This window comes from Abramis brama (assembly GCF_963993115.1).
Source record: "Abramis brama genome assembly, chromosome: 10".
Lineage (NCBI taxonomy): Eukaryota > Metazoa > Chordata > Actinopteri > Cypriniformes > Leuciscidae > Abramis > Abramis brama.
In genome coordinates this window covers 1,290,711-1,312,576 of record NC_139972.1, presented here as the reverse complement: position 1 = coordinate 1,312,576, position 21,866 = coordinate 1,290,711, and the positions used below count along the sequence as shown (strand labels likewise).

Below are 21,866 nucleotides of genomic sequence, written 5' to 3'. Positions count from 1 at the left end.
CTGGATGAGGCGATCGCTCAGATGATGCCGGATGACAATACCGGCTGGACCCTAGAAGGGTATATCAACCTGGCCCTTTCCTTGAGCAATTTGGCACCCCCCGAGCCTGATTCAGTTCACGTCCCGTCCGTCCGGCCTGAGAAGTTTCTCATCATGCCAACCATCAAGCTGGTCACCGGATCGGTCTATTACCGTCCAGGGCTGGTATCCAGCATGGCCGATTCCCCGCTGAGGTCAGTACGTGTTGCCATAGGGGCCAACATGCATGAGTCTCGTCCCGCTGAGACTATCCTGCCTAAATCTTGTTTCGCCGAGGCCGTCCTGCCTGAGTATCTTCCTGCCGAGCCAGAGCTTCACGCCAGTCCAGCCGAGCCTGCACTTCACGCCAGTCCAGCCGAGCCCGCACTTCACGCCAGATCTGCCGAAGCCAAGGCAGTATGCGTCATGCCCGCCACCCCTGAGACTGAGAGCGTCATGCCCGCCGCGCCTGAGACAGCAAGCGACATGCCCGCCAAGACAGAGCCTTCACCGCTGGTCCCGTCCAGCACAGAGCCTTCACCGCTGGTCCCGTCCAGCACAGAGCCTTCTTCATTGCCGCTGGTCCTGTCCAGCTCAAAGCCCTCTCCGCCGCTGGTCCCGTCAAGCCCAGAGCGTCACGTCAGTCCTGCCGAGCCAGAGCCAGAGCTTCACGTCAGTCCTGCCGAGCCAGAGCCAGAGCTTCACGTCAGTCCTGCCGAGCCAGAGCCAGAGCTTCACGTCAGTCCTGCCGAGCCAGAGCCAGAGCTTCACGTCAGTCCTGCCGAGCCAGAGCCAGAGCTTCACGTCAGTCCTGCCGAGCCAGAGCCAGAGCTTCACGTCAGTCCTGCCGAGCCAGAGCCAGAGCTTCACGTCAGTCCTGCCGAGCCAGAGCCAGAGCTTCACGTCACGTCTGCCCGTCCAGAGTCTCGTCCCGCCGAGACTGAAATTGTTCCTGAGCCTGAATCTGATCCTGATACTGATCCTGAATCTGTTCCTCTTCCTGCGCCTGTGTCCTCGGACAAGATGGCCGACTCCACGCTTGTGTCCTCGGACAAGATGGCCGACTCCACGCCTGTGTCCTCGGACAAGATGGCCGACTCCACGCCTGTGTCCTCGGACAAGATGGCCGACTCCACGCCTGTGTCCTCGGACAAGATGGCCGACTCCACGCCTGTGTCCTCGGACAAGATGGCCGACTCCACGCCTGTGTCTTTGGACAAGATGGCCGACTTCACGCCTGTGTCTTCGGACAAGATGGCCACCACATCCCCTGAGCCCGTTCATGTTCCTGAAGGGTCGTCTCCGCCCCGGCCGCCTGAAGGGTCGTCTCCGCCCCGGCCGCCTGAAGGGTCGTCTCCGCCCCGGCCGCCTGAAGGGTCGTCTCCGCCCCGGCCGCCTGAAGGGTCGCCTGCACAGCCTGCTCCGCCCCGGCCGCCTGAAGGGTCGCCTGCACAGCCTGCTCCGCCCTGGCCGCCTGCACAGCCTGCTCCGCCCTGGCCGCCTGCACAGCCTGCTCCGCCCTGGCCGCCTGCACAGCCTGCTCCGCCCTGGCCGCCTGCACAGCCTGCTCCGCCCTGGCCGCCTGCACAGCCTGCTCCGCCCTGGTCGCCTGCACAGTCTGCCCCTGCCTGGTCGCCTGCACAGCCTGCTCCGCCCTGGCCTTCTGCCCTGCCGGAGTCTTCAGGTCCCCTTCCGCTGCACGGGCCTGGCCCTCCATCCCGCCCCCGGATCCGCCTCCGCTCCACCTCCCTCCTGGACAGTTTTAGGAGCGTCTGGAATCCGCTCCTTAAAGGGGGGGCTATGTAACGATCACCAGCTGGAGTTGCCATTGAGAGCCATCAGAGGGCACTCCACATAAGACTATTATCACTCTCAAACTACATTTCCCAGAACTCACTGCCTGGACTCATTCACTGATCACATTCACCTGTACCTCATTCACTGATTGCATTCACCTTTGTCTTATCATCCTGTTAGTCTCAGTCTATATATACCTTGTTCATTCATTCACTCACCGCGAAGTCTTGTTTAAGTGTTACACTTGCATCTCTGAGCGTTTTCCCTGGTTTCTTGTATTTTGGTTTTGGATATCTTGCCCTGTTCCCTGGATTACTCTCTTGCCTCTGGTCCCTGCCTGTTTTGTTTGTTTGTTTCTTTGTTTTGACTGCCTGCCTGTGTATGACCCTTGCCTGTTCTTTGGATTACGCCTCTGGATTGCCCCAGCCAATAAAGCTGCATTTGGATCTCCTACTTTGTGTCTCTGAGCAGTTTGTAACAGTAACATTGTTTTCATGAAATATTAGGGCATATTGTTAATTTGCAGTTTAATACGTTGCTTATACAAATAGCCTACATTTTATTTCAACATATTTCAGTCGATTTTTACTCATCTCAGTATAGCGATACAGTTTGCTAAAACATCATCATTCATTCACACACGCGATTTAAATTTAAACTGTCTTTGCCAGCTGTGGTAAACAGCGCGCATCTCTGCCGTTCATTCATTCATAAACAGAAACCCAATTCTCGTGAGAAGGAAAAAAACTTACAGTATTCCTCCGAGCTCGCTCCTTGATATACCCGCACTTCTGAGGTAGCCTACATTTTCCATTATTATTATTCCTCACAGCGCTGCAAGACGGTGTAAACAAGTAATGATCTGAATAAACTTGTGTTTTCTCGAGCTGATGGGGGCGTTCACAGAATTGCGCGGATTGCCTCAGCCATTTGCGTTTGAATAGCGCACGCTCTCCGTAGGAATCTGAATCAGCTGTAATGAGGTCGACTGGAATCGCTCTCTTTAATACAGATTTCACAAGATGAGAATATTTGTTTTTTAATATAAATTACTTCATTTAAAAGAAGATAATTCAAGCTTCATGCCTGTGTGTCTGTATGCCTGTTTGACTGAGTATTCGCTGAGTTATGATTCATTTTCGGACGCGTTTCAGAATGGACTTCACTGGCAGAGAGAAGGCAGAACTCGCTTTGTGTTTATTTTTCTTTATTTGGCAAAAAGCACAACACTTTGTTTTTATTGTGAGTATACACAAAAATAATACACATTTAACAGAATCGATTGATGTATGAAACTTGTTTGTAAAATCAAAGATGGCGCCGCTCAATGGCGACTCGGTGCTTCTCTCTGTTTTGTTTGTTTGTTTGGTGTTGTCTTGCACGTTCCTAGAACCCAGCCTTGGTATTGTTCAGTATGACAGATCTGAATTACTTCATATTCGAGACAGCATGCCCGTTTTCCTGTCCGATATACCGCCGGATTGCCAACTACATACGGAGCGGCTTAAACAATGCTGGAAGACTCGGAAGCGGGGTGTGAGGGGTGGCGCTCTTGTCCGGCTTAGGCGTCGCATCTACCGCCCAGCTCTACCTAGCCTGATTCTTTCCAATGTCCGCTCCCTGGCAAACAAAATGGATGAACTTTCTATGCTCATTCGTACACAGAGAGACTTCAGGGACGCTGCCGCTATCTGCTTGTCTGAGACCTGGTTGACTGAAAGCTTCCCCGACTCCATGTTACAACTAGCCGGCTTTTCTCTACACCGTGCAGATCGCACTGCATGCTCACAAAAACTACGTGGAGGTGGGGTTGGCTGCTACATCAATAACAACTGGTGTTCGGACTGCAAAAACTTATCACAAACCTGCTCTCCAGAGTTGGAGTCTCTCACTGTGATGTGTAAGCCCTTTTACTTGCCTCGTGAGTTTTCTTCTGTTGTCCTGATGGTTATTTATATTCCCCCGGACGCCTCTGCTCCGGCTGCTCTGCAGCAACTTGTGGATAATATCACGGAGGTTGATAACAACAATCCCAATGCTGCCATGTTTGTGCTGGGTGATTTCAACCATGTCTCCCTGAGGAAGGCACTCCCCAGATACAAACCCCAAATTCAGATCGCTACCAGGAAGGATAAAACACTGGATCAATGTTATTCTCCTATTCCTGAGGCATACCATGCTGTAGCCAGGGCCCCCTTGGGTGAGTCTGACCACAACACAATTTTTCTTATACCAAAATATCGCCAGAAACTTAAAGTGGCAAAACCAACTGTCAAACTCTTTAGGAAATGGTCCCCACAAGCCATAGACTCATTACAGGACTGCTTAGACTCCACGGTATGGAGTAATTTTTGGTCTGATGGTCAGGATATTAACATCTTTACTGATACCGTCACATCCTATATTCAATTCTGTGAGAATGTCTGTATTCCTGTAAGAGCTGTTTATGTATTTAATAACAGTAAGCCCTGGTTCAATAATGTAGTGAGAGTGCTATGTAAGAAAAAACAGGCTGCTTTTAAGAGTGGTGATATGGTACAATACAAATTACTGAAATATGAATTTCAGCGAGCTGTGTTGAAATCTAAAGCTTCCTATAAAGCTAAGCTTGAAAATAAACTATATGCAAATGACATCAAAGGTGTCTGGCGGGGGCTGCAGGACATTACTGACTATAAGATCAAACACCATGCTCCAGTTAATGACTCCTCTCTTCCTGGGAGGCTTAATGACTTCTACTGTCGTTTTGACAGTGGAAGTCACCTGCCCCACCCCCCCTGCTACAGAGAGCAAGGGGACCCTCCACCCATTATCTCTGAGCATGATGTAAGAATCTTGCTCCGTCAGCAGAATATCAGGAAGGCGGCGGGGCCTGATGGCATAATGACTGCCACTTTAAGACACTGTGCTGATCAACTAACATCTGTCCTCACTTTTATCTTTAACTGGTCTCTCCAACTTGGTATTGTACCCGCTTGTTTCAAATCTGCAGTAATCATTCCAGTTCCAAAGAAAAATAGAATCTCATGTCTTAATGATTATAGGCCTGTGGCCTTAACTTCTGTCATTATGAAAGTGTTTGAGCGTTTGATATGTAAACATCTGTCCAGTATTTCACTTGACCCCCACCAATTTGCTTATAGAGCAAATAGGAGTGTTGATGATGCAGTTTCACTCTGTTTGCATTCTATTCTTCAACATCTGGAGTTAAAATCTACATATGTACGTGTCCTCTTCGTGGATTTTAGCTCTGCGTTTAACACCATCGTTCCTGTAAAGCTTATCAACACTTTGCAGGAGCTAGGTGTTAGTACATCACTTTGCAAATGGGTTTTCAACTTTCTATGTGATAGGAAGCAGGTGGTTAAAATGGGTGATTACGTCTCACAGCCAAAGGTTTTGAACACTGGTGCCCCTCAGGGCTGCGTCCTTTCTCCACTTCTGTACTCTTTATACACACAATTCTGTCAATCACACACTAGTTCAGTTTTGTTGATTAAGTTTGCTGACGATACCTCTGTAGTTGGTCTTATTACTAACGGAGATGAGTCTGACTACCGCAGAGAAGTGGAGGGGCTGGTGAAATGGTGCGAAAGCTATAACCTGATTCTTAACATCTCAAAAACCAAGGAACTGGTAGTGGATTTTAGAAGGACCCCTAGTCCCCTCCCTACGCTTTCCATTAATGGGGTGGAGGTGGAGAGGGTCACTTCCTTCCAGTTCCTTGGGACCACAATCCAGGAATCCTTATCATGGGAGCTCAACACTAATTTTAAGATCAGTAAAGCTCACCAGCGACTCCACTTTCTGCAGCAGCTCCAAAAGTTTAGAGTCAGCCGAGTTGCCATGACCCACTTTTATAGGTCAACTATTGAAAGCGTGCTTACTTTTTCCATGCTTGTCTGGTTCGGTCACACAACCGCTCAGGACAAAACTAGGATGGAAAGAGTAGTACGCAGAGCATCAAAAATTATAGGCTGTAGTCTCCCCTCACTTTCTTCACTTTTCTCTTCCAGAATTATCCGAAAGGCTAAAAACATCATAGCGGACCACTCTCACCCTGCTCACCATCTCTTTAATCTTCTTCCATCTGGAAGAAGATATAGGAGCATTAAGACGTCCACATCACGTTTCAGAGACAGCACTTACCCTCTGGCTATCAGACATCTGAACTTGCACTGACTGCTAGCAGCACTCTATTAACTGTATGCACTGTGCACTCTTTCTGCCGAGGGGTATTGTCTTTCTTCTGCTGGGTTTTGGCCTAATGTCCTAGTGTTTGCTGGGTATTGTTGGTGAACATTGTCTGGTTTTTTTTTTTTTTTTTTTGTATTATGATGTTTGTCTTTTTAGGTTATTCATGGTTGAGAGTTGTACCAAGACAAATTCCTATCAACTTGTTGACATGGCAATAAATTTATTGAATTGAATTGAATTGAAAGTCAAAAGAGTATTTCAGGTCTCAATTCAACTGATAAGGAAAAAAGCGAGCAGATCACGCTGGCGTGATTGCCGACCTCTGAGGGTGCATGAGCAGTCAGGATGATTTTCACATAGTTTTGGAGCAAATATTCTAGGCTACGTGATACAATACAAAGTCTTGTGAAGAAATAATCAGTATGGGTTTCAGGGCCTTATTTCAGTGAATTTTTTTTTTGTATTTTCACAAACCACACATAAATGTCATTATCTCAAAACTACAAACTTTTACATACATGCTGCTGACATATTATTGTAGCAGAGTTTGTGCTAAATACAGTGTAATCAGACTTTAGCCATGAAAATGTCACAAGTAACAGAAATAAGCACAAATGTCAGAGCATGTCAGAACACCTCCAGGGCCAGAAAACACCTCAGACCCCAGAGGGTTAAACAATGTTATCGCACATCGCAGCTTTTCCTCATTTCGTGCAGCCCTAGCTATAATAACATTATTTTTATTAAAACTTAAAGTGAGAATACCAGCTTGATGTTACTAGTTAGATTTACGTTTTATTATTATTTAATTGCAACAATTAATGGTTAAAACAGTTAAACACTTCAGAACATTACAGGAAGGGGGCGCTAAACCCCAGGATAAAACTCTCATGCAACTTTAGGACTTCTATCAGGTGTTTGCAAAATGCTGGGGCCACACCAAAAGATATTTAAAATCGTATGCGATTTTTAAAATGTGAGAGACCACAAACATGCTAGATTTAACAATTTTGCACCTAATGTGGTGTGTGCCGCGATGTGAAGAACACACATGAACACATTTTCAACCTGAGATCCGACTGTGAAAACGGGAAATCTCTCAAAATCTCTCGAGACTTAATATCAATAAATATTTGGACAATAGGCAGGAAGAAATTGCTATGGTAGTGTTTGGAATGCTTTTAACAGAACATTGCCACAAATCGACAAGCTGATCCTCCATCTCTGGTGTCTATATCCATTTTACTCTGTGCTGTGCCACGACTGCGTTTGTGCTTCCTTCTTCTGTCAGCTCGCTTTCTGATTGGGTATCGTTTCGTTCCACCTGACAATCAAAAGAGTGGCCTACATGCGCGTATGTCCCATAGGTTTGTCCTCGGGGTTCCCCCCATCAGAAATCTAAATTTTATAAAGATAGCCTAACTCTTTTGCCAGCCTTGCGGCAGAAGCAGGAGAGGAGAAAAATACAATCAACCAAGCGATCATAAGAAATTAAATTTATTTATTGAATAACTTTAGTCATAGACAAAGATCTACCTGATTCCATTTGCTAAAAAAAATAATTAATCAAGTTTTTTTTTAAAGCAAGAAAAAGCAAAAAGAAATGTATTGCTTTTCAAAAAGTAACTGAAAGCCTGGAAGGGAAACAACCTCTTATCTCTAACTTCTGAAGACAATACAGTTATTATTAGTAGCTACAGAGAAGAGTTTCGCCTTGCACAAATTAATAAAGCATTAAACATTATACATTCAGGGATAGCAAAATTCAGCAAGAAACAATATAAAAAGTTCAATGTAAGTAAAAATGCATAATATAAACTGAATGTAGAAAATATTATTTTAAAAAAGTTAATTAAAAAAAAGATAGATCAAGTATAACATGCTTATTTGCTCTCTAAGCTGAACTTTTTCACATGGAACTGCTCCATACATACATTAAATTCAAAAGGCTTATTCTAGCGGAAAAGCGTTTCAGCTCTCAGGCCTTCTTTAGTGAAGAAGTGAGTTCCTCACTACTCTCTCACACACAAATCCTTCTCCATGATCCGTATCAACATCAGAGGTCATGATGCCACACTCATGATCCTCATCATCCTGAGGCACAACCAGAATATAGTCAGAAATGTATTTTTATGGAAATGTGTCAAAATTATGTTCACAGAATGTAAATTTAAACACATATAATTCATATTAAAATACTTAATAATTTTATTAATTTTAACAAATAAAAGTCAAAAAAAAAAAACTAAAAAAAAAAAAACTTTAAGCCCAGAAATTATTTTGAATTAATTTTCTCATATTTTCTACACATACTTTTTTTTTCACCCACAAACATAAACTGTAGAGCCTGTTTTCGTCTTGTCATTCATCATATACAGTACACCATTTGTTTTGCTCTGAAGTTGTACAACCATCCAACAGCATCAAAAGCTTTTCAACTGTCTAATGTTGGTAAATGACTGTTTTAGAAAAATCTTTCACAAATATCTTAAAGGTTTAAAATTTTAAAAAATGTAAGTGCATTACCCCAAACGAAGAAGCACTGTCTCCAGATCCGTCTAATGAGGCTTTTGACACCAGAAATTGCTTTCCATTGGTTCTAGACATCAACCAGACCTGCCCATGTACACAGACAACATTCAAGAACATGTGTACAACAAATTTCACTTTTAATTCATTTAAATTTAGTAATATAGTATAATTTAAGCCACTCTCAGACCCTCTCAGCTGTATTAACCATATAATGAATAATAACCAATTTATAAGGTAAAATTATGGATTCAGTAAATGAACCAGTCAAATGTGCAACCCAGTCTCAGAATCAGACATCATCTTCATAAGCTCTGTATAATAATGTTATTACCGTTTTAATTCTGTTTACTCTTGTGTACAGTAATGTTCACTTTATTATTTCATGTTGGATTTTTTTTTTAAACATTTATTACATTTTGTCAGTTACAGGCATTGTTAAATATTGTGTTTTTATTCCACTACTGCTACTGGTATTGTTTGTTAATGCATTGTTTTCCATTCTGTTTTTGCATCAGTTTCTAGTGTACTTATGCAGAAAAAGAGAGAGAAGTGTATGAATAGTTGCTGCACCTTGTTATGCACCGATAACATGGCAAGGCTAGCATTCCTCTTAGAGCAGAAGCTCTCAGCAGCGTAGCAGTCACTGTTGTCACTCCAGAACAAATAAAACACATTGTCATAGAGAAGCCACACTTCTGAAAGATAAAAAAGAACATTCAGTATGAAGTATATTGTATAGTTGACAGAAATTGATTTTAACAGTTCAGTTTTCAGTTGTAGCTCATAAGATGATCAACAACACAACCAAAATTAAGAACAATCAAATGTGTGAACATTTAGACACATAAATGTAACATATCAGATATCTGACAATGAAGTATGTGTGAAACAGTTTATCCTTCAGATGTTTCACACATGCATGCTGAAAATCGTGCTCATCAGTTAATAAAAATTGAAACTAACCTTTTTGTCCTTTTATTGGTTGTGTTTCTTTATTGTGAGAGTCTAAGGGGTGGAAAAGCATGTTATTCTTAAATATTTTGTCAAACTACATTTAAACCATTACTGTCACAAAACTTCTTTTTTTTCTCGATTAGTACCTCAATAAATTTCAAATGCTGTGCCATGAAACTTACAATTTAGGCCCACAATAATAAGGATGATGGTTGAGATAAGTATGTTCACAGCAAACAGTAAAATCACATACTTCCTTTCAGAAAACGCTGTTAAACAGAGATTAATAGTGATTAAAACAGAAACACTGATTGTAAACTTCATGAACATTTTGCTTGAATTCCAATCCAGCCATGAATTCCATCCACCCATCCTCTGCTGTCTTACCTGAGAACAGTGTTGTACAATTAATAGTTCCCTGGTCTGCAGGTGGGTACTGAAGAGATTGATAAATGTCTTCTGTTTTAACAGCATCATTTTCTCCCTGTCCCTCACCCTCACCCTCTTCATATTCATTTATACACACAGAAAAATGCTGCTGCAGCTCCATTAGTCTCAAACACTTAAGTAATGACACATACACACAGTAACAAGAATCATATCACACCCTCTGAGACTGAAAAACTAGTCGTGATGCTAAATACTGATGTTGACTAACGTTACGTGCAAACCTATATGTCTCTGTGCTGCTGGTTTTCTTTTCTCTTCTGCACTTACTTTTCAGACCACAGTCAGACCACAGTCAGACCACATGGATTTATTGCAGCAGTGCAGTTTATGTCTCAGACTAGACAGAAAAAGGAAGCAGCGGGAAGATTTATAACTATAACTTTTTTAGTATTAATGTTATTTTTGCACATTATGCAAAATGTCAAATAAAGCAGAAGGGAAAGCAAAAAGCAATCTTGCTTACTTGTATTTACTTAGTGTGCAGAAGACCTCAGTTCACACATCACTGTGCTGTTGATTTCACTGTGCTTTTGGAGGGAAAAAGTTTACGCCTCTTTGTCTTCGAGCATGGTAATTTGCATATTGGGTGTTGATGCAGAAACTATTAAAGATTCTGGTAATCCAAATATGTTGCATTGGTAATTGGAGGAGCCTAAACATTCAGTCCTGTCAATCATCAATATTAGTGTACTACATAAACAGCAGACCCCACGTCATCCCATTGACAAATTCTTCCGGCAGCCCTCCTCCTCCCCTTCTCCTCCAGTAAAATATCTCTATCCTCTTATGTGCAATTCCATCATAGGGGGATTTTAACTCGGAGCTCAAGCCGAGCCTCAGGTTCGAGCCTCCTACAAGGACAGCAACCCAAGTTAGTTTACTATTAACCTTTAAGGCAAAAAAATGCATGGATGCAGCCCTCTCTCCCCTGAGACGGATGGGAGTATGCATCCTGAATTACCTTGACAATTGGTTGATCTTCGCCCAATCGAAGGAGGAACTATGTGCACACAGATCTCTGCTCTTCAGCAGAACCCCAAGTCTGGGGTTCGGGATCAACCTAAGCAAAAGCTCTCTGTCCCCCAGCCAACGCATCTTGTTCCTGGGGGCAGTATTCGATTCATCCCAAATATTTGGGGATTTCATCGGAACGTTCCCTGAAAATTCAGAGACTAGCGGTGTCCTTCAAAATTGGGGACAACCTCCCCCTGAAAATGTTTCAGATGCTACTGGGCCTAATGGCAGCAGCCTACTCAGTAGACCTGTTACACATGCAGCCATCAACACTGGTTGAAGGCGCCCGCGTCCCAACTCGAGCATGGGTGAGGGCCGCCTCATTTTCAGGGTCACGGCTGTGCCAAAGCCCTGGTCCCCTGGAAACACCCAATCTGTATCAGTTGAGAGTAAAAGTGTGTTTGGTTTTCTACAAGGTAAGTAGTCGTGATGGATGCCTCCAAGCAAAATTGGGGTGTCCTATGCGACAGCAGGCTGGGCTTTGACTCCTGGAAAGATATTCTTGGGCCCACTGCCCAATATTCTTCTATGGACGCATTAGCCAGCAGGTGGCCCTCTCTCCACCATTATGCCTTCCCTCCGGTGCCTCTGCCTCCCTTAGGTCATCAACCAAATCAGGGAGGGCAAATCAATACTCATGGAAAAACAAAAAGAGAAACTCTAGCAAAACTAGCCGTCAAATTCCGTTCCCCCAACCCCATGATGAGAGATTTTGATGCAGTGGCTTAAAAGATGCTGAATTAATTCTATGTGTGGATGTAGCTTAACCAGCATCAGTTTTGTACATATTAGAACCTCATTGTGTAAGAAACATGGGGGTAACGAAATCCGACGGCAAAAAATCCAGCTTTCGGAATCTGTTCCCCAACCTCCATTTCACGAGTTCACACATACATGAAATCAGATATAGTAATTTATGCATATTTAGCATGCTGTTTGGGGGAGGGTCCGAGTTTGGAATTTAGCCTGAACCCAGAGTACTCCCCCCTTTTGACTGGGATAGAAAGCCAGTCAAGAGTGAGGTGATGGGGTGGTGGAGGGATTCTGTGAAACCGTCATGGGACAGAGCAGAGGTGAGGTGAGGCTATATTTATAACCGCTTCCTCTTGTGCTGATTGGTTGATTACATGAACAGGCTCCTCCTTAACTTTGTTACATAAAACTTCATTTCATGAGTTCACATGTACAGGAAATCAGATATAGTAATTTTTGCGAATTTGGCGGGATGTCCTGCGGAAGGTCTGAGCTCGGAATTTGGCTTGAACCCAGAGTACTCCCCAAAAAAGCCACGTTAGCGCAGGACAGCAATTGTAAAACGATGTGAAATTAACCAGCGCAAAAAGTGAAGGGCATGAGAAGGTATTTGCAAAACCAAGCTTGACCGTTCGACCGGGAGGGCTCTTGCAGCATCCGAAGGGAGCTTGGATGTTCGCGGCATCGGACGGGTAGGCCCCGCCAGCAGTCGAACGGAGGGCGCCCGCTGTATTCGGTCAGGAGGGCTCGACCAGCGCTTCGAAGGGCTGGGACACGGGAATTAAAAAAAATTGTTGTAGCAGGCGTGAATACGATGAGCCAAAATGGGTTTGATATTTTAAAAAGTGGGCTGGAGGGTGACAATGAATGGTGCGCAGGTCATGGGAATGAACAATTTAATTAGTTAGGGCTTGGTGTGCGTTTCTGATGTGGAAGCGGCTGGATCTGATGTAGGTTTTGAAGGCTTCTGATGACCAACAACCAAGGTTTTGAATTTGATGTTGGGAAAGACCTTATTGGGGGGCTGTGGTTGCTGCTCTGATATGAAAAGAATGTCTTGAAAATTAATTTGCTGCGATACCGGACTGGATTAGAACTGCTTTATAATGTTTTTGGAACCAGAATCTCATGGCTGGATGATTGGAGTCATCTGCAAAGAGTGGATCAAGTGGGGATTTGAACATGGAACGTCTATACTGCAGGTAATTTATGAGAGAATGGTACAGTTGAATGGGAGTTGGCAGACTGAAAATGTAAATTAAATGCCCTTTTTTTAGCTTGATCAGTTTTACTTTGTTTAATTAAGAAAGATAATAGGTTTTGTTTTCTACGATCTGTAAATCTGAAATTGTAGGGTGGATATTCTGGATCATCTAGGCCTGCGGGGAGTGAAGCAGCATGAGTCCAGGGCTTCGCAACCTGGAGTAAAGGAGCATCAGCGGCCGAGAGTGCTACAGATGCCTGGGGAAAGGACATGGACCGAGCGACTGCAAGTTCAAAGAGTTCCAGTGTCGGGGATGCGGAAAAGCTGGTCATCTGGAACGGGTCTGTAATAATAAGCGGACTGATTTCAAATCAAAGGAGCAGCATTGTTCTACAAGAAAAATGACTGCTCGTTCTCTTTAATCGCGGAGCGGAGCGGAGGTGAACTTCATGGACTGACGGGCCGATTCATTTTATGGAGCCGTGGCGTTGCCATCGGATGTTGCCGAAGAACAAACTGATTTGAGACTGCACACCATAACTACTACTTATCCGGGTATGTGAAACCATATAAGGTTATGGTGAGATGTAACAGGGTTAAAATGTGTATGGAGGTAGACACTGGGGCCGCTCTGTCGGTCATCTCTGAGAGCTTGTACTGGTCAAAATTCAAAAAGGTAAAATTGCAACCGTGTAAATAAAAACCGAACTTTTGCAAAGCAAGGCCATTGCCTTATGCACTATGGAAGGCCGTCGATAAGAAATTGAATGAACTTGAGCAACAAGGAGTAATTTCTCCGTTATTACACAGCAAGTGGGCCGCGCCCCTTGTCTGTATCCCAAAACAGGACGGCTCAGTTCGCATATGTGCCGATTATAAAGTGACGATCAATCCATGGCTAGACATTGATCAGTACCCCATACCCAAAACGCAAGATTTGTTCTCTACCCTAGCTGGGGGAAAACATTTCACCAAACTGGATTTGACGCAAGCGTACACTCAACTGAAAATGGATGACGAAAGTAAGCCTTTCCTCACTGTTAATACGCAGCGGGGATTATACTTGTACAATCCTTTACCATACGGGGTCACTAGTGCGCCGTCAATCTTCCAGCGTACCATGGATATGGTCTTGCAAGGATTAGAGGGTGTTGTGTGCTATCTTGATGATATTTTAATAACCGGAAAAGACACCAACAAGCATTTGAAAAATCCGAGCAATGTTTTGAGACGTCTAGAAGAACATGGGCTTAGGCTAAACAATGAAAAATGTTCTTTCTTTCAGAATAGAGTAACGTACCTCGGACATGTCATCGATGCGGAAGGGTTGCACCCGATCCCGGAAAAAACTGAAGACATCGATAAAGCCCCTGTGCCTAAAAATGTATCAGACCTAAATGTATCAGTACTTAAAAGTGCATTTGAACGCACAAAATCAAGGCAGTCTTCGGCGCCGGTGCTGACACATTATGACCCTAAATTGCCAGTGATCCTAGCTTGTGATGCATCCCCATATGTGGTTGGGGCAGTAATTTCACACCAATTTCCAGATGGTACAGAAAAAAACATTTTGTATGCTTCACGCACACTAACAAAGACTGAAGTTAACTATTCGTAGATCGAAAAAGAGGCTCTGAGTATTATTTTTGGGGTGATTAAATTTAATGACTACTTGTATGGGTGCAAATTTAGGCTATATACAGATAACAAACCATTGGTCAAGATATTCGGACCGAATACAGGCGTACCAACCTTGGCTGCAGCGAGACTACAGAGATGGTCACTAATTTTTATCTGTGTATCAGTATGACATCACATATAAACTCTCCCTGCAACACAGTAACGCTGACGCTTTGTCACGCTTACCTCTGACTGTTGAGAGTAATGAGAGTAAACTACAATTCCGAGTTTCCTTTTTGGATAGTGTTCCAATATCTGCACAAGAAATTGCAAAACAGACAAAATTGGACACAGTGTTACAGAAAGTGAAACATTTTACGTTAAATGGTTGAATGGTTAAGTTAAAAACACGTCACAGAGGATAAACTAAAGCCATATTTTTTGAGAAAAACAGAACTGACTGTGGAATCTGAGTGTGTTCTTTGGGGTTTCCGTGTGATCGTGCCATACGTGTTTAGAGCTGACATGTCAGATCAACCACTCAACCAAAATAAATAGTGTTCCAACCAATCACCGACAGGGGTGGGTGTTGTGAGGTTAGGGTGGGTGTTTATTTTGGTTGAGTGGTGGTGAAACCAGATCTCAGAGCCTAGGCTGCCTACAGAGATGCGTTTTTTTGACGGCCTTCTTATGGGGCGGGCAGCTAGCGGATCGTTAGGAAAGATTAGATGAATGTGATCATTCATGTTTGGGCCTGAAATCGCTGATACAACCTTTAAGCCCTCATGTTTGCCATGTGTCTTTGTCAAGTCTTGTTCCCTCACTGTAAAAAATTATCTGATCAAAAAGTTATGATAACTTATATATGTCATTAACTCAGACATAAACTAATATGTTATGAAATTTCAACTCAATTGTTTGAGTTTTCAATCTTCCAATTTAGGTTCATAAGTTACTTCAATGAATCACAAATTCCAGGTGCTTGCCATTTTAAATTGAGTGGGGTACAAGTCTTTGGTGTGTTGCAGATTGAGTGGAGGACAGCTCTTTGCGCATGTGCGGGGGACTACCGACGAAGCCAGGCCTCGAGACGAACAAGTTTACGCGCCAGCAAGCAATCAAACTTCAATCGGCCGGGTGCCTCATTTTTCCGTCAGACAAGACGAGTCGGGTTGGCGTGAACAAGTTCGCTATTGGTAAGTGTTCGTGTTTTGTAGATATTAAGAATGTGCGTTGATGAAGCCAATAACGTGATTATCGTTAGCTATCGTTACCTTTTGATATGTGCAACAACTGTGATGTCATTTAAGCGAGGCACATTTCAGCGACCGTTAACGTTAGTTAGAACACGTTTGCTAGCAGTTCAGTCTTTTAGTTTAGTCAGAGACGGTTGATAAAGCTTTATCTGAGACGATACCAGTTTTCATTGTAAACTGTTGTAGAAAACACCATTTCTGATAGACCGTATGTCAAGGCCAAATAACACTACTGTTCAAAAGTTTGGGGTACGTCAGTCAGATTTTTTATGTTTTTAAAAGAAGTATCTCCTGCTCACCAAGGCTGCATTTATTTGATTAAAAATAAACAAACAAAAACAGTAATATTGTGAAATATTATTCCAATTTAAAACATCTGTTTTAAACTGTAATTTATTCCTGTGATCAAAGCTGAATTTTCAGCATCATTACAGTCTTCAGTGTCACATGATCCTTCAGAAATCATTCTAATATGATGATTTGATGCTCAAGAAACATTCATTATTATTATCAATGTTGAAAACAGTTGTGTACAATTTTTTTTTTAAAAATTCTTTTCAAAACTACTGTCCAGATCCCCCTGAAGGACTGAGTGATGAAGACATGGAAGAAAAACAGAGGATGATGGAGGTACATCATACACACACATACACATTTTTGCATACATACCTGCCTATATTACACTAACTACCTACACTTTGCTTTTGTGTCTGTGAAGCCTACTATTTTGTCTTAGTATGTTTCCTTTGTGCTTGTGCAATCCAATTCAGGTGGAAGTGCTGAAAAAAGACCCAGATCACCAGCAGACAGATGAGCTGATGTCTGCCACGTTCTCCAAGCGCAGAAAGGAGATCGTAGGGTATCAACCTCTGATTGGGGATGTCATAGCTAGATGGCCGGCCATGTTCTGTGAGAGACAGGTATAACAATAGACAACACTCAGCCTAAGATTAATCACTTAATCCAATGACAGGATATCATGTATGAGCTTCCCTCCAGGAAGTACTAGAGAGATGTCTGATTCTGTACTGTGGTCCGTTCAGAAATGTTTTTTTTTTTTAGTCCGAATGGTGGTGTGAATGTGCATACAGATAAGTGAGAGGATTGTGTTTAGTATTACTGAGTGGATGAAAGCCTTTGACAACAGACAACCTTATCTTACTAATTTGTGACTCTATGCTTTGAAAATCTTTTCTCAAATTTCTTAACCTTTTTGTCTTTTTTGTCTCCTCAGGTTCGGGCAGGGTTCAAAAGAGTCGTAAGCACAGACCTTCTCGAGTCATTCCTCGACGGACTTGATGACCTGGCACCAAGACTGCTGGAAGTGTACGAAGCTGCGACCAAGTCGGCAAAGAAGCCTGCACTGAAAGCCATTTTGGACTATCTGAAGAAAGACGTGAGTAGACGAGCTGAGAATTGTAAAATTGGGCACCAGATATTTGCAATAAAATCTCAACACTGCTTATTTTTGACTTGTAGGTCACAAACAAAAGGAGAAGGACTGCTGCTCTGCTGGTTCTGCCACACTACCTAAGAGAAGAGCCATCAGACATCATCAGGATGTGTGACGTAAGACCTTTTTGTCATGCATAACAGCCCATATATGAACGCAATTTTTTTTGTTGGACTTGATACATTTACTTTTGTTGGACTGTATTGATTACAAGTTTGAGATGATTGCATGACTGAAGTGTTTATGTATAGCTTGTATTGGCTTAACATTGGTTTTAATAAAAAAAAAAAAATGTTTTGTACTCAATTTTGTGTGTTTTTATAATTAATTGTTAAGTTAAAACAAGACATTCTTTTAGATCATCTTAACTTGATACCCTAATTCAAAGACAATACTTAATAGAAATTGCTAAATTGAACCCACTAATGGGGATAAGTGAACAGAATGCTCATTAATGAGTTCACTTTATTTTGAACTTGCATAGCAAAGTTGAAACAACAATAATTGTATAGTCATGTTGACTCGCAGAAGGCAATTCACAGCTTAACAAGACTCAAAATAATGAGTTAAAACAATTCATTAATCCATTTTGTTTTTACTTGAAATTTTGAGGCAGCTGCTTAACTTATGATTTTAAGTAGAACCAAGTAGATATTTTTTACAATGTAACCACTGTTTGTGAGTTCTGTTCATGTCTTGTTTTGAGATTTCATGCCACGCCACGTTTTTGTTTCATGTTTGGTTTTGTTTATAATAAACTGCACTTGGGTTCTATGGTCAAACATATGACCATTTAACCATTTAACTTTCAAAAATAAATAAAATAAACTCATTCATCAATTTAAACAACATGTAAACACCATAGGACATTTATCCATGCCTACATCACCAAGAGTTAAGTTCCCTTCCCTACTAATAGAAATGGTTTAACCCAACACAAGAAAAAGGGAAGCTGTAGTCCTGCCCCCTCCTTTGAGGAGTCACAGGAACAGGATATGGTGAGTAGACAGCATGTGGGGCAACTGTTTGCAATGTGGAAATAAATACAGATATGAAATAATAAATAACAAAATGCATAACTACCACTTGTCTCTGTGAACAAAAACAGATTGCGAAAAAATGTAAGCATATGTCGGAAAATAATTGGCACTGATCTCAACAGCATTGAGCATATGTACGAGGCCAGAGCTACACAGAGGGCAATGGCCATTTTGGCTAATATCACTCACCCATTACACTCAGAATTTTGCCTCCTACCATCAAGAAGGAGGTATACCTACCGAAAACATGCCAGGTCCAACAGATATTTGAGATCATTTGTACCATTAGCTGTTGGGTTTCTCAACAAACTATAGGTACACGTGTATTATGTTTTTATCTATTTATTATCTTATGGTTTTATGTGTTTTGTGTGAATGCTTATGTGTTGGCTTCTTGTTGTGAACCAAATTGCCCCTTGGGGACATTAAAGATACTTCAACTTCAACTTCAACTTCTGTGTAGTTAGTGGGAAAAATACATCACAGGAAAACTACAGTAGACATAACACTTTGTGATGACCGCTGATATGTGCACCTATCTGCAATCAACTCAAACAGCATATCTTAAACTTATTATAATTGAACGTTATAGAAAAATAAACCAGATTAAACAATTGTATCATAAACCTAATAGACTGCACCATAGTCAACAGAAACACAAAACCATAAATAACAATAACCATAAGTCCATAAACAGTTTGTAAAGACTTCACATACTGCCATAATCGCAGTAGTAGCCTAATCTTAGCACCCGTCATCACATCTATTTTTTCTTTTTTTTTTTTTTTACAAATGCAGGAAACCAGAGCTGTCAACTCTCACCCAGTCAGCGTGATAGATGCTGCTCTCACACTCACACCACATCAATTTGATTAAGCAGTGAAAATAACATTGCGGTGCAAAGAGCAGAGGTGTAAAGTCTAGGGGTCTGAAAGTAAAAGCCCTGCCATATGTTTATTCCACCCATGAACTCAGCCAGCTGATTTCACTAATTAGTCTGGCTGAAAAATTGTGCTAATTAGCAAATCCAGGTGATTGGAACAAAACACTGAGGAGGACTTTTACTTTCTGAACCTGGACTTTACACCTCTGGCAAAGAGGACACTGTCAACAGGCCAACAGTCAAGAGAGAGCAGGTAGCAGCACTGTGTAGGAGCGAGTTATTCAGATCAATTGTGGGAAATGAACAAGTAACAAACTGGAATTTATTCCAATGCATGCTAAATAGGCAGCCTCTCTCCCTCTTATCTTGAACTGCATCAAGGTTTATGGTAAGACTTTTTATCTTTTAATGTTCCCAGTGTTACTCGTCCTAATTTAATTTTTACTAGTAACAATTACATCAGAGAACTCTTCATTTCAGTATTTCTAGTAACAATTCCAGTTATAGAACTATCCAATTCAACTCAATTCTTAGTAAAAATGTGATTACAGAGCTCTCTAATTTAACTTTTAGTAAAAAATATAATAATAATTAAGCTGTGCAAGGTCAGGGAGGACGAGGGGCAGGTCTTAATGGTTGTACTTACTAGCCGTACTAGCCCTACGCTCTGAAGTGGAAACTTTTCGTTGGGTGTTCTTCCCACCTGTAGATGCCATGTCAACGTCATGCTTTCTTTCCTGCAAGACAGTTTGGAGCGAAGGCTGTCTTCTTCTACCCTGAAATTGTATGTTGCCACTATTGCCACACACCACGATGCAGTAGACGGTAAGTCTCTTGGGAAACACGACTTGATCATCAGGTTCCTGAGAGGCGTCAGGAGGTTGAATCCTCCTCAGCCAAGCCTCATCCCCTCTTGGAACTTCTCCTTGGTCCTGACAGCCTTACAGAGAGCACCCTTTGAGCCCTTGCAGTCAGTAGAGATTAAAATCTTGTCTCTCAAGACAGCGTTCCTGACTGCACTCACATCTATTAAGAGGGTGGGGGACCTGCAGGTATTTTTCGGTCGATGAAGCATGCCTGGAATTCGGGCCTCCTTTCAGGGACCAGGTGGTAAACTTGCAAACGCTGCCCCTAGAGGAGGCAGACCCAGCCCATGCTTTGTCAGAAATGCTGTCTCCAGACAGAGGTTGGCCCACTGGATAGTGGACGCCATTGTCTTAGCATACCAATCCTAAAACGAACTGTGCCACATGGGAGGGAGAGCTTACTCAACACGGAGTGTTGCTTCCTCCTGGGTGTTGGCGCACAGAGCCTCTCTGGCAGACATGCAGAGCTGCGGGCTGGGCGACCCCTAACATATTCGCAAGATTCTACAATCTCCAAGTGGAGCTGGTGTCTTCCTGTGTATTGTCTACAAACAGGTGTTATGCGGGAGAGATGGCTCTGTCACGATTGCTGCGCCATTCCCCTCTGAGGACGGGTCACTCTTTCCTATTATCCAATAGTCTCAATGTTCAGTGTGAATGAAATATCAATAATTGTTCTACTTCCGCCCCCAACACGTGCGGGGAGATTAGCTGGCTTACTAAGGGTCCTGGTAGGGGCAGCAGTTGTGGCGTCTTCCAGAGGGATCCCAGTTCGTCAGTCACTGACATTAACATTAAACGTGACTGAATGATTACATTAGTAACCTAGACGTTCTTGCGGTCTTTGCTGAGGATCTGTGCCAATGGCTATCATGTCGACGATGCCTTCACAGGGGATTGTCTAGTAGACACGGTCTCTGCTGACATTCAGGGCTTGGTTTGGTCATGTCTAGGTGCAGGTCCACAATCTGATCTGGATCTGGCTGATTATGGTAACCTCGGGATAAGGATAAGACAGACTAATATTAGCGCAGATGCCATTCTTATGATGTAACAAGTACATTGAATGTTATAGGAAGTGTTCCCGGTTCCGGTTGCCCTAATTTATGCAGTCATTTAACAGATTTGAATAATAGAAATTGAAAGTGTGTGATGTGTATGTCAGGTTAAAGAGATGTGTTTTTAGTCTAGATTTAAACTGACAGAGTGTGTCTGCTTCCTGAACAAGGCTAGGAAGACTATTCTGGAGTTTGGAATAGGAAATAGGAAAATGATCTAACGCTTGCAGTTGATTTTGATATTCTAGGTATTATCAACTGGCCAGCCTTTTTAAATTCGCAATAGACGTGAAGGACTATAATAAATTAAGAGCGGTAATGAGGAGCAAAACCATTTAATGCTTTGTAAGTAATTAGCAAAATTTTAAAATGTATGCGAAGTTTAACAGGGAACTGTGCTAACATGGTCATGGTCAATTCTTCTTCCAGCAAGAATTCTAGCTGCTGCATTTTGGACCAGCTGGACCTCTAAAGGCCTCTGTCGTATTGTATAATGACAGCGGACCCTTCTCAGCACTCTCTTACTTACAGAATTTTATTTAAATTAGAATCTCCATTTTTTTCAGCATTAAGTAGTAGGAAATTACTAGTCATCCAATTTTTATATCAACTATGTATTCGTTTAATTTTGTTAATTTTTGTCAGGTCCTAGTACCAAAGGTAAATCGGACCCTATGAATTTATGATGCTAACTGCAAATTCTAAAATTTTATCAGCCATTTCATATGAAAGATGACTGCTGTGATTTTAATATTTCCCACTAGAGGGAGC

At 42.4% G+C, this 21,866-nt stretch overlaps 1 protein-coding gene and 1 long non-coding RNA gene across 2 annotated transcripts in view; one reads left to right on the top strand and one right to left on the bottom strand.

Moving 5' to 3' along the window:
* The window catches only part of LOC311091345 (NACHT, LRR and PYD domains-containing protein 3-like), a 256,345-nt gene that overhangs the window by 121,151 nt on the left and 113,328 nt on the right, over positions 1 to 21,866 (top strand). The window lies entirely within an intron of this gene.
* Positions 8,539 to 10,035, bottom strand: LOC311091411. The gene is made up of 5 exons (XR_014608078.1): positions 9,886 to 10,035; positions 9,681 to 9,767; positions 9,508 to 9,549; positions 9,115 to 9,239; positions 8,539 to 8,628 (listed from the first exon to the last, which is right to left on the bottom strand). It is a non-coding gene; the product is annotated as an uncharacterized lncRNA (long non-coding RNA).